The 10,447-nt window shown below is 39.6% G+C and overlaps 2 pseudogenes; both read right to left on the minus strand.

Moving 5' to 3' along the window:
* Positions 1 to 2,020: 2,020 nt before the first annotated feature.
* Positions 2,021 to 2,177, minus strand: LOC113931719 (annotated as a pseudogene).
* Positions 2,178 to 4,288: 2,111 nt separating this feature from the next.
* LOC113931685 lies at positions 4,289 to 4,403 on the minus strand (annotated as a pseudogene).
* Positions 4,404 to 10,447: the final 6,044 nt, after the last annotated feature.

Below are 10,447 nucleotides of genomic sequence, written 5' to 3' on the forward strand. Positions count from 1 at the left end.
AACTTAAAATAATGGTTAATTTTCTTTCTTAAAGTTTTCACGGGTAATTGTTAAAATAGCTTTAAAAGTCTTTGGCAACCTAAAACTTCAAAGTTTTGCTTGAATAATAACTTAGAATTAAATTCATTAGACATCTATGTCTTCTTCAAACAAAATGAAGTACTAGAATGTTGATTACTAAATGTAGGTTTATGCTTTTGACTTCCTATTTCAAAAAAACTAAAAATATTTAAATCTGTTGGCAAACATGCTTTATGCTTAACTGAATCACAAATTTGACATCTAAAAAGTTTTTAATATAACAGTTCACACTTAGTTACTACTTAGTTTTCACTAAAGACCAAGGTTTCTAAAAATGCAAAATTCTGCTAAATATAATTAAAACTGACAAAAAAAGAGGGGCTCTTAAATACTTTCACAAAAAAATACTCTTATTTTTTATATCCCAAAAAATCAGGCAAATGGAAATTGTTACATAATTTACCAGCAATTAATGCTCAAATAATTCCCATGGGGTCCTTGCAATTTGGTCTTCCAAATCCTTCCTTACTTCCTTCAACTCATAATCTCATTGTGATTGATTTTAAAGATCGCTTTTTTACTTCCCTTGCACCCTAAAAGTAAAAAGAAATACTTGTCTTCTCAGTTCCTAAAATTAACAATCACAGACCTATACAAAAATACCAATACAAATATTTACCTCAAGGGATAATAAATAGCCCCACCATATGTCAGTCTTTTGTTATCCCAACCCAACCCAAACATAAGGTTGCCTCTTCCTTTTCTCTCCAATTGCAGCTCCTACAAAATGGTTGAGATGATCAGAAGAACAAAATAAAGAAAACAACTCAATTAACTGGATTTAATCCCCAATATATCTATTTAGGCATCAACAACAAAAAAATTGGATCTTTATTCTCCTCCGCTTTAAATTCTCATTCCTTTTTTTCACCAGGGGGCAAGGGCCTTGACTAAACAGTTTTCTACCCTCCTTCACAGGCGAAACACATCATACGTTCCTGTCCTGACTGCCAACAATTTTCTTCTGCTCACCTTCCTGGAGGAATTAATCCCTGCAGTTTATCTGCAAATCAACATGGCAAATGGATGTTACCCATTTCCCCTCATTCGGGGGACTACAACAGATACATGTTACTATCAATACTTACTCTAAATATATGTGGGCCTCTGCTCAAAGTGGTAAACTCTACTCTCATGTCATTAATCATCTCTTTAAAATGCTTTGCCATAATGGGCATCCCCCCAAAACTTAAAATGGACAATGACCCAGCTTATAGGTCCAATTGTATAACCAGTTTCTAAATGATTGGAAAATTACACATTCTACTGGCATTCCCCACAATCCTCAAGGTCAAGCCATTGTTAAATGTGCCAATGGTATCTTAAAACTACTTTTACATAAACAGAAAGGGGGAATTGAGGCCCTCAGAATAAGAATAATGAAGGCACTGTTTACTATTAATCACTTACAACTAGACAAACATTTTAATTCAGCTCATTCAAAGCATTTTTGGGTTGAGGAACCCCTTCCCAAACCACAAGTATGGTATAGACTGCCCAGTGGGGGACCACAATGGAATGGCCTGGCACCTTTACTCACATGGGGGAGAGGTTATGCTGCTGTGCTTTCTCCACAGGGTCCTATATAGCTACCCACTCGGCTGATTAAGCCTCATCATGAGCTGGTATGAAGAATTCAAAAACCTGCTTCCATGCTTCAGCCTGATGTCGGTGACTCTCTTGCCTTTCCACCTTTAACTTTTTTGCAAATGAACATTACCCAGGTATATGTTGCTAAGCAGCAAGCCCAAACCTGGCTCTCAGTTCGATTGTCCAGGCCCTGGCAAGGGGGATCCCCCCTACAATAATTGGTCTGTGCTTTAGAAGAAAGAGAAAAAAACCCCAAAACCGTTCTTAGGTATCCCACTGGCAGCTATTTTAGCCATCACCCCAGTTGCAGTAACTACTGCCACATCTTTGGTTATCTCCCTCCAAACAGCACAACAAGTGCATTCATATATGCAAAACACTACAACTACTTTAGAAGAACAGGTTATGATTGATCAACAAATTTTAGCTAGACTGCAGACTTCAATTAGCAATAATCGTGCCTCGGATAAACCTCATTGGCTACGATACTGCCACTGCGGAAAGCTAGACTGCAGGCTTTAGAAGCTGCTGTTGTCTGGCTAGGAAAACATCAACAGGCACTCTGGACCAGATCCCAATTAACTTGAGACTCAGAGTTTATCCCCTACTGCGTTACTTCAATTCCCTATAACAAGACTTGGGGGAAATTGAAAACTCATCTTAATCAAGCCTTTTCCTCCTCTTTGAATCTCTCCATTAAAAATCTGAAACTCAGGTTATAAGCACAAATACAAGAAAGTCAACAAGCTACCATTAATACTCTCAATGACATTTCTATCTGGCTCATTAAAATAAAATGGTTCTCTGGGTTCAATCTCCACTCTTGGTTTTACATGGCTATACTGCTTTTAATGATCTTTCTCATTATAGTCATCAAGGCAAGCCTCTCCTGCTCTTCTGCCTGGAAGACCTGAAACACACTCGTAGCAACCACGCAGATCCTCATCACCCTCTTTACTAGCCCACCTAAAAATCCCAATAAACAGAAAGGGAGAACTGTGGAGTTATTCTTAGAAAATATATTATAAGCCCTAAGGAGTGAGTGTGGAAGCAGCTGAAACATCAGCAGCGGTCCTGTTCTCGGGCTACTGAACACAATGGCCTGGTAGGAGCAGGATCCCACAATCCCCAGGGGCAGGGCATAAGTTAGGAGCTATGAAAGAATGTGACCCTCAGTTTCCCCTGTCTGCACCTGGTGATTGCTAGCCCAAACCTCCCGCTCCTCCCTTATCCCATGACTGACTCGCTGCGTGCCCATGTGTAGGGGAAAATGCAAGCCTGCTTCAAGATATTTGCCATCCCCCAGTAGGAGCAGGATCCCATGATCTCCTGGGGCAAGGCATGGATTGAGAAAATATATTGTAAACCCTAAGACGACAGCCTTGGGGATAGAATATTCTTGGCTGTAGATTTTTCCCATTTAGCATGTTGAATATATTATGTCACTTCATTCTGGCTTGCCAAGTTTCTGTGGAGAGATCTGCAGCTAACCTTATGGGTCTTCCCTTGTAAGGTAGGGACTTCTTTTGTCTTGCTGCTTTTAGGATTTTTTCTTTATCACTATATTTTGCAAATTTAACTACAATATGTCTTTTTGTTGGCCTGCTTTTGTTGATTTTGATGGGATTTCTCTGTGCTTCCTTGATTTGGATGTCTGTTTCCTTCCCCAGATTAGGGAAGTTTTCAACTATTATTTCCTCCCATAAAGCTTCTGCCCCCCCCTTTTCTCTCTCTTCTTCTTTTGGTACTCCTGTGATATGAATGTTATTACATTTGATGTAGTCACTGACTTCTGTAAGTCTATTCTCATGATCCATAATTCTTCTGTCTTTTGTTCAGCTTCATTATTTCCAGCTTTTTTTTTAAAAAAAGATTTTATTTATTTATTTGACAGACAGAGAGAGAGAGCACAAGTAGGCAGAATGGCAGGCAGAGGGAGAGGGAGAAGCAGGCTCCCCTCTGAGCAGAGAGCCTGACGTGGGACTTGATCCCAGGACCCCAGGATCATGACTTGAGCTGAAGGCAGACGCTTAATGGACTGAGCCACCCAGGCACCCTTCCATTATTCTTTTCTATCACTTATTTGTTCCTCAGCTTCTTCTATACTTCTGGTCATTACATTCAGCCTGTTTCAAATCTCAGTTATTGTACTTTTCATTCCTGACTGATTGTTTTTTAATTCTTTTTTCTCTGTGGTAAGAGTCTCCCTGATGTCTTCCATGCTTTTCTCAAGCCCAGTATGTATCCTTATGATTGTTGCTTTAAATTCTCCATCAGGCATATTTCTTATATCTGTTTTGGATTTGATCTCTGGCCATGACCTTTTCTTGTGTTTTCTTTTGGGATGAATTCCTCTGCTCTGGCATTTTGTTTAAATCACTGTCTTCTTCTCTGTGTTAGAATATCCTGTTATGTTTCCTGGTCCTGAGAATAATAGCTTTATGAAAGAGATCATATTGTGTCCAGGGCCTGGCTCTTCAGGATGTGTTTGTGGTGTGTACTGCATGCCCTCTGCTGCTGTGTTTTGGCTCCCTTAACTATTCAGGCCAGTTGTCTGCAGAGGCTTTCCTTGCCTGCATGGGCAGCGTGTGGACCTTGGCCAGAATGTGTTGAAAAAAAAAAAAGATGGTTAGATGCCATGAAGTAGATGGCAATGCCTTCATTGTATGTGTGTTGTGGGGCCTCTTCCATCCTTGTCAAGGCGAATGCTAACCTCTCCTTTCATACAACACTGAAGATCTTTTTGAATGGTATTTGTTTGGGAACCTATGAATTTCATGAACTTGGATGTCCAATCCTCTTCCCAGATTTGAAATATTCTCAAGCATTATTTCTTTAAATATGTTTTCTATCTCCTTCTGTCTCTCTTCTCTTTCTGGGACTCCAGTTATTTGCTCATTGCTTCATTTAATTATAGCCCATAGTTTATGTAGGCTTTCTTCATTTTTTTTCATTGTTTTTTTCTTTGTTCTGTGACTGGGTTATCTTAAGGGCTTGTCTTCTGCTTTATAGTCTTTCTCTTCTGCTTGATCCATTCTAGTGTTGATCCTCTCTATTGCATTTTTCATTTAATTCACTGCATTTTTCCAGTTTCAGAATTTCTATTTGGTGTTTATTTTTTGTGATTTCTATCTCTTTGTTGCATTCTTATTTTGTTCATGTGTTGTTTACTGGATTTTCTTGCATTGTCTTTCTGTGTTTTCTTGTAGCTCATTGAGTTTCCTTAAAACAACAATTCTGAATTCTTTTCAGGTAAATTGAAGATCTCCATGTCATTGTGGTCAATTACTGGAAGATTATTGTGATCCTTTACTGGTGTTATGTTTCCTTGATTTTACATGTTCCTTGAAGTCTTACATTGCTATCCTTGCATTTGAAGTAGTGGTCACCTCCTTCATTTTTTACTGACTGACTTCCTGAGAGAAATACCTTCTGTCAGTCTTGCCAGAGATCCTGAGACCTTCTATGGATACAGCTCATCCACACTTTTTGCTCCCTCTTGTGGCAGGATTCTTAAACTTGTATGCCTTCTCTCAGTTTTGCAATGTACCAGTCCAAGTTCTGGTTGCTTCCCTTTTGTTTTCCCATGGGTGGTGCTAAATGCCCAAATTTGTGGTCTCTCCCCAGCCTGCAGATTTGGGTCAGCTTTCTGCTTACTAGCCATCTGCCAAAACTCACTCTTGCTACCATTTGGAGTATCCAGATGGTGCCAGCCACAAAATGTGTGAGTGTGGCACATGGAATGCTGGGGTGCTCATGGAGGGATCTGCTCACTAGAAATGACAAATGGCACATTGATGGGCCTCCTGATGGAATCCATGATGTGGTTAGTAGGATCTTTGTCCCTTTGATAACTTCCAAGCCCTGGCTGCTGTTTTCCTAGCCACTCACCACCCTCCAGTTGTCCAGCTCATAATTCAGTACTCTAGGTGAAGTGAGAGAGAAATAGGCCTCTTTGGCAGTGTCCTGCACAGTGGTGAAAGTTGGACACTTATTCACCCACTTTCACTTTATCTTACAGGAGAAATCACGGGTCAAGGAGGGCACTCTTGACATTGAGCTGGGCCACCTTGGGTGAGGAGTGATGCTGATAGGTAAACTGAAGGGACTCCATTTTAGAAAAGTTCTATTTCTTCTGTTTCTCTGCTAAGTCCCATTTATTCATGTTCTATATTTTGCATCTGAGTAAACCACAGAATCTATGTTCCCACTCCAAGAGGAGACAAGAAAATTAATCATTCTCCAATTTTTGTCCTAGGACCCCAAACACCTCATAATATTTAAGGACCAGATCCCAAACATGTTCCAGGACATTAGCTTTGAACAAACCATAGTCAAAACTGGCATCAACACCCACTACTTTTGGTGATTCATGGAACAACACCTATTGTTTACCTGACACTCACCTTTGATTGGACCTTACCCTGGATTCCTGACAGAACACGTATCCTGGCCCTCTTTCCAATATAAACCCCTAACCCCAAGTGATGGGGAAACTCACATTTCCTTTTCTGAGTCTCCCAGACCCTTTGTCTGCTATATGCAATCACTTATGCTAGTCAATAAACTGCTCTCACTTCCTCCTGGCTTGTGTTTGATTTCTATCATGCACAAAATCAAGGATCATCTTGGCTCATCCTGTGAGACCCCCTCTTGGTCCTCAGATGTGTCCTGCCTATGTCAATGCAGGTAAAGTCAAACTGTTCCTCTTATCCTCTTCAACGCATCCAATCTCTGTTTTTCTTTTTTCTCCAACAGTGTGCTAGACTTCTGTGCTGGACTCATGGGCTTCCACAAAGTCTCTCTCATCTGTGGATGATAGTACAACTCTGTTCTCCAGAGGTTTGCAGACCATGGTCTAGAGGGCCTGTGCCAGTTCACAGTGCATTTCAGGGTCCAAAGCTGGGACTGAGGTCTGTATGCCTTGTTACCTGACATACAGGTGGGTACAACTCTTCTTGAGCCACCTGGCATATGGTGCTGGATCTCACAGGTCCTACAAAGGTACTTTTGTCCACGAATTGATGCCAAATTGCTGTTGTTGAGGGGGGTATACAAAAGAGGGACATCTTATTCAGCAATCATCCTGATGTCACTCCTAGATCCTTCCCTTTAAATTACTTCGATGGACTTTCTTTAATCCTAGGTGACTTCTTTGTGTCTCTCTTTAAAGAATGACAGCTCCAACTGCTTGGTTTCTTACTTGGCCAAAAAGCTCTTGGATGTTTTACCAATACCACTAGCTACAGTGGTAAAAGGGAGGAATAAAAGCATTAACTTATGTCATATCTGCACTAGACATTAAGGTAATTGAATGATTCACTCTGAGAATCAAAGATTTAGAACTACTTAAGATCTTTGATACCATCTTACTTAATTTTCACATTTGACTTATGAGAAAAATAGGGGAAAGTATTCTCCTGGGTCTTCTGTTTCCAACCCAGGGCTCTTTTCATTATATTGCTTATATTTATCCAATACACACATGACAAGTATCTGGCTTCCATCTTGAAAAAGGAAAACCTTGGTTTTGGTACTGCTTTACCTAGGGGCTCGCATTGGGAACTTGCCCTATATTCTGGGGTTTCCCTTTCCTCTCATCATTCATTAATATGTCCTTACCATGGGATCAGCTTTTCAGGGCTCTATTTGCTGCTTTTTCCAGGTGGAAAAGGTGTGTTAACAGTGCACCCTCCCTCTATCCTTGTATTTATAATTGGTCTTCTGGCAGCAGTACCCTAAACTAGAAGAATGGTTAGTAGTATAAACTTCAGGCACTGTGACAGATCAGCAAGAAGGATATTTAGGGATAATGCTACCTTCTAATTGTTCTCAAATCATACTATGTGAGTGGTCTCATACTATGTGAGTTTTTACATCCAGGGCCAGAACTTATGAGGTAAAATAAAAGGATCTTTACAGTTGATAGTGATATCATTCTCCAACCTTACCAGCCTTTCTCTCTCTTTAAATCTAGAGGCACATGAAGAATGAAAAATGATGCAGACTGTTTATCATATCTTGGGATGCCTCATGGACTTGTAGTTAAGTCACTTGATCTCAAATACCTTGCTTTCCTCAGCATGGTCTGATGGAAAGACCACTGCACTAGATGTTAGGAAACCTAGACTCTGTTAATACTTCATTCATTAACTGATGTCATCACATTGGGCTCGAAATCTGACCCTCTCTAGGCCTGTTTTCTTACCTGCAAAATAAGGAAATTGGACAAGATAAGTGGTTATCAACCTTCTGTGAATCAGAATCACCTCACTTTAAAATACAGGTGAAAAAATACAAATGCCTGATGACTACTTTCAAGAGATTCTGATTTTTTGGGGGTGGGCTTAAGCATTGATATTTATTGTATTTACCAAGTAAATCTAAAAAGCTGAGGTTGAGAACCACTGCACTATATGTGATTCTGAGTTGACTCTCTCTCTCTCTCAAAAAAAAGAAGTTATAAAGATAAACGAAATATGTTCCAAAGCATTTCTAAAAGAAACACTAGGAACAGATTGTAAGGCAGAGGATAGAGCGAAAACAATGTGTGTATTATTTCAGTCGTGCTCCATTTTCCCTTCCTGTTATCTACTATGTGTCACACAACTTTCCTCACCTTCTTTAAAATCTTCAACTCACCTTGTATGTAATATTTCATTTTCTAAACTCTGTAACTCTACTTTCCATGTTGGCAAAATGGTAGATCTCTAAAACTTGAAAGTTAGGAGCAGAGCAGACTCTAGAGCTAAAGTAGGGGAGGGGTCAGCTCACCTCTCAACAGCTTGCAGAATATTGCCACTTATGGCTCAGCATTTTCAGTCTCAGTCAGCCCTTCTGAAAATCCATTACAATCTCTCTCAGGTTCTAGATTCTATGCCAGACCATGAAAGAGATCCAAGATCTCTGTGTAATATAAAGTAATAGGTATGAATTGACACATCATTTTATAAGTATGTACACATTGTGGAAATGCACAGAAATTTCCCAGTTTTCTTTTTTCCCCCTTCAGGCTTTCTTGCTTCTGCTGTGTACCAGCCCAGGATAAAAAACCAAAATGGAATGCTGGAGGCAAGGGAAACAAAAGCAAAAATGAACTGTTGGAACTTTTTCAAGATAAAAAGCTTCTTCACAGTGAAGGAAACAATCAGCAAAACTAAAAGGCAACCTGCAGAATGGGAAAAGATATTTGCAAATGAAATATCTGATAAAGGGTTAGTATCCAAAATCTATAAAGAACTTAACAAACTCAACACACAAAAAAACAAATAATCCAGTTAAGAAATGGGCAGAAGACATGAATACAGATTTTTCCAAAGAAGACATTCAGATAACTAACAGACACATGAAAAGATGCTGAACATTATTCATCATCAGAGAAGTACAAATCAAATCCATGATGACATACCACTGCACACCTGTCAGAATGGCTAAAATTAACAATACAAGAAACAACAGGTGTTGGCAAGGATGCAGAAAAAGGGAACCCTCTTACACTGTTGGTGGGAATGCAAACTGGTGCAGCCACTCTGGGATGCAGTATGGAGGTTCCTCAAAAAATTAAAAATATAACTATCCTATGATCCAGCAACTGCACTAATAGGTATTTACCCAAAGGATACAAAAATATTGATTCAAAGGGGCACATGCATCCCAATGTTTATTGCAGAATTATCAACAATAGCTAAACTATGGAAAGAGGCCAAACGTCCATCAACTGATGAATGGATAAAGAAGATGTGGTGTATGTATATATATAGATATAGATATATATAATGGAATATTACTCAGCCACCAAAAAGAATGAAATCTTGCCATTTGCAATGCCAAAGATGGAGCTAGAGTGTATTATGCTAAGAGAAATAAGTCAGTCAGAGAAAGACAAATACCATATGATTTCACCCATATGTGTAATTTAAGAAACAAAAGAGAAGAACATAGGGGAAAGAATGAAAAAAAAAAAGAGAGGGAAGCAAACCATAAAAGAAACTTCTTAAAGACTATTTATATATTTGAGAGGAAGGGAGGGGGGAAGGGGCAGAGGGAAAGGGAGGGAAAGAATCTCAAGCAGGCTTCATGCTGAGTATGGAGCCCATCGTAGGGTTCCATCTCATGACCTTGAGATCATGTCTTGAGCTGAAACCACCACCCAGGCACCCCAAGAAGCTCTTAACTATAGAGAACTAACTGAAGGTTGTTGGAGGGTGGAGGAAGGTTGTTGGAGGGAGGGGGGTGATGGGTATTAAGGAGATCACTTGTTATGATGAGTGCTGGGTGTTGTATGTAAGTGATGAATCACTGAATTCTACTCCTGAAACCAATATTGCACTATATGTTAAATAAGTAGAATTTAAATAAAAATTTAAAAATTAAGAAAGGTAAATCAACACTAACATGAGCCTTACCTGTATCTCATCTGAATTTCTGTTGTGTCAATTTTAGAGCCCAAGGAGGCTGAAACAAGTCTGAAATTTGCTTGCAAAGATGTTAGGTGAATAGAGATAAGTAAGGGAGAGCAAAGCAGCTGACTGGCCAATTAGAGGTTGCATAATTTTTTTAAAGAACTTATTTATTTATTTTAGAGAGAGAAAGAGAGGATGAGTGGGGGAAGGAGCAGAGGAGGAGAGACAGGGAGGGAGAAAGAACCTCCAGCAGACTTGGAGCTGAGTGTGGAACCTGACACAGGGCTTAATCTCACAACCCTGAGATCATGACCTGAGCCAAAACCAAGAGTTGGACACTTAACCAACTCAGCCACCCAGGTGTACCTTTTTTT

The sequence above is a fragment of the Zalophus californianus genome, chromosome X, assembly GCF_009762305.2.
Source record: "Zalophus californianus isolate mZalCal1 chromosome X, mZalCal1.pri.v2, whole genome shotgun sequence".
NCBI lineage: Eukaryota > Metazoa > Chordata > Mammalia > Carnivora > Otariidae > Zalophus > Zalophus californianus.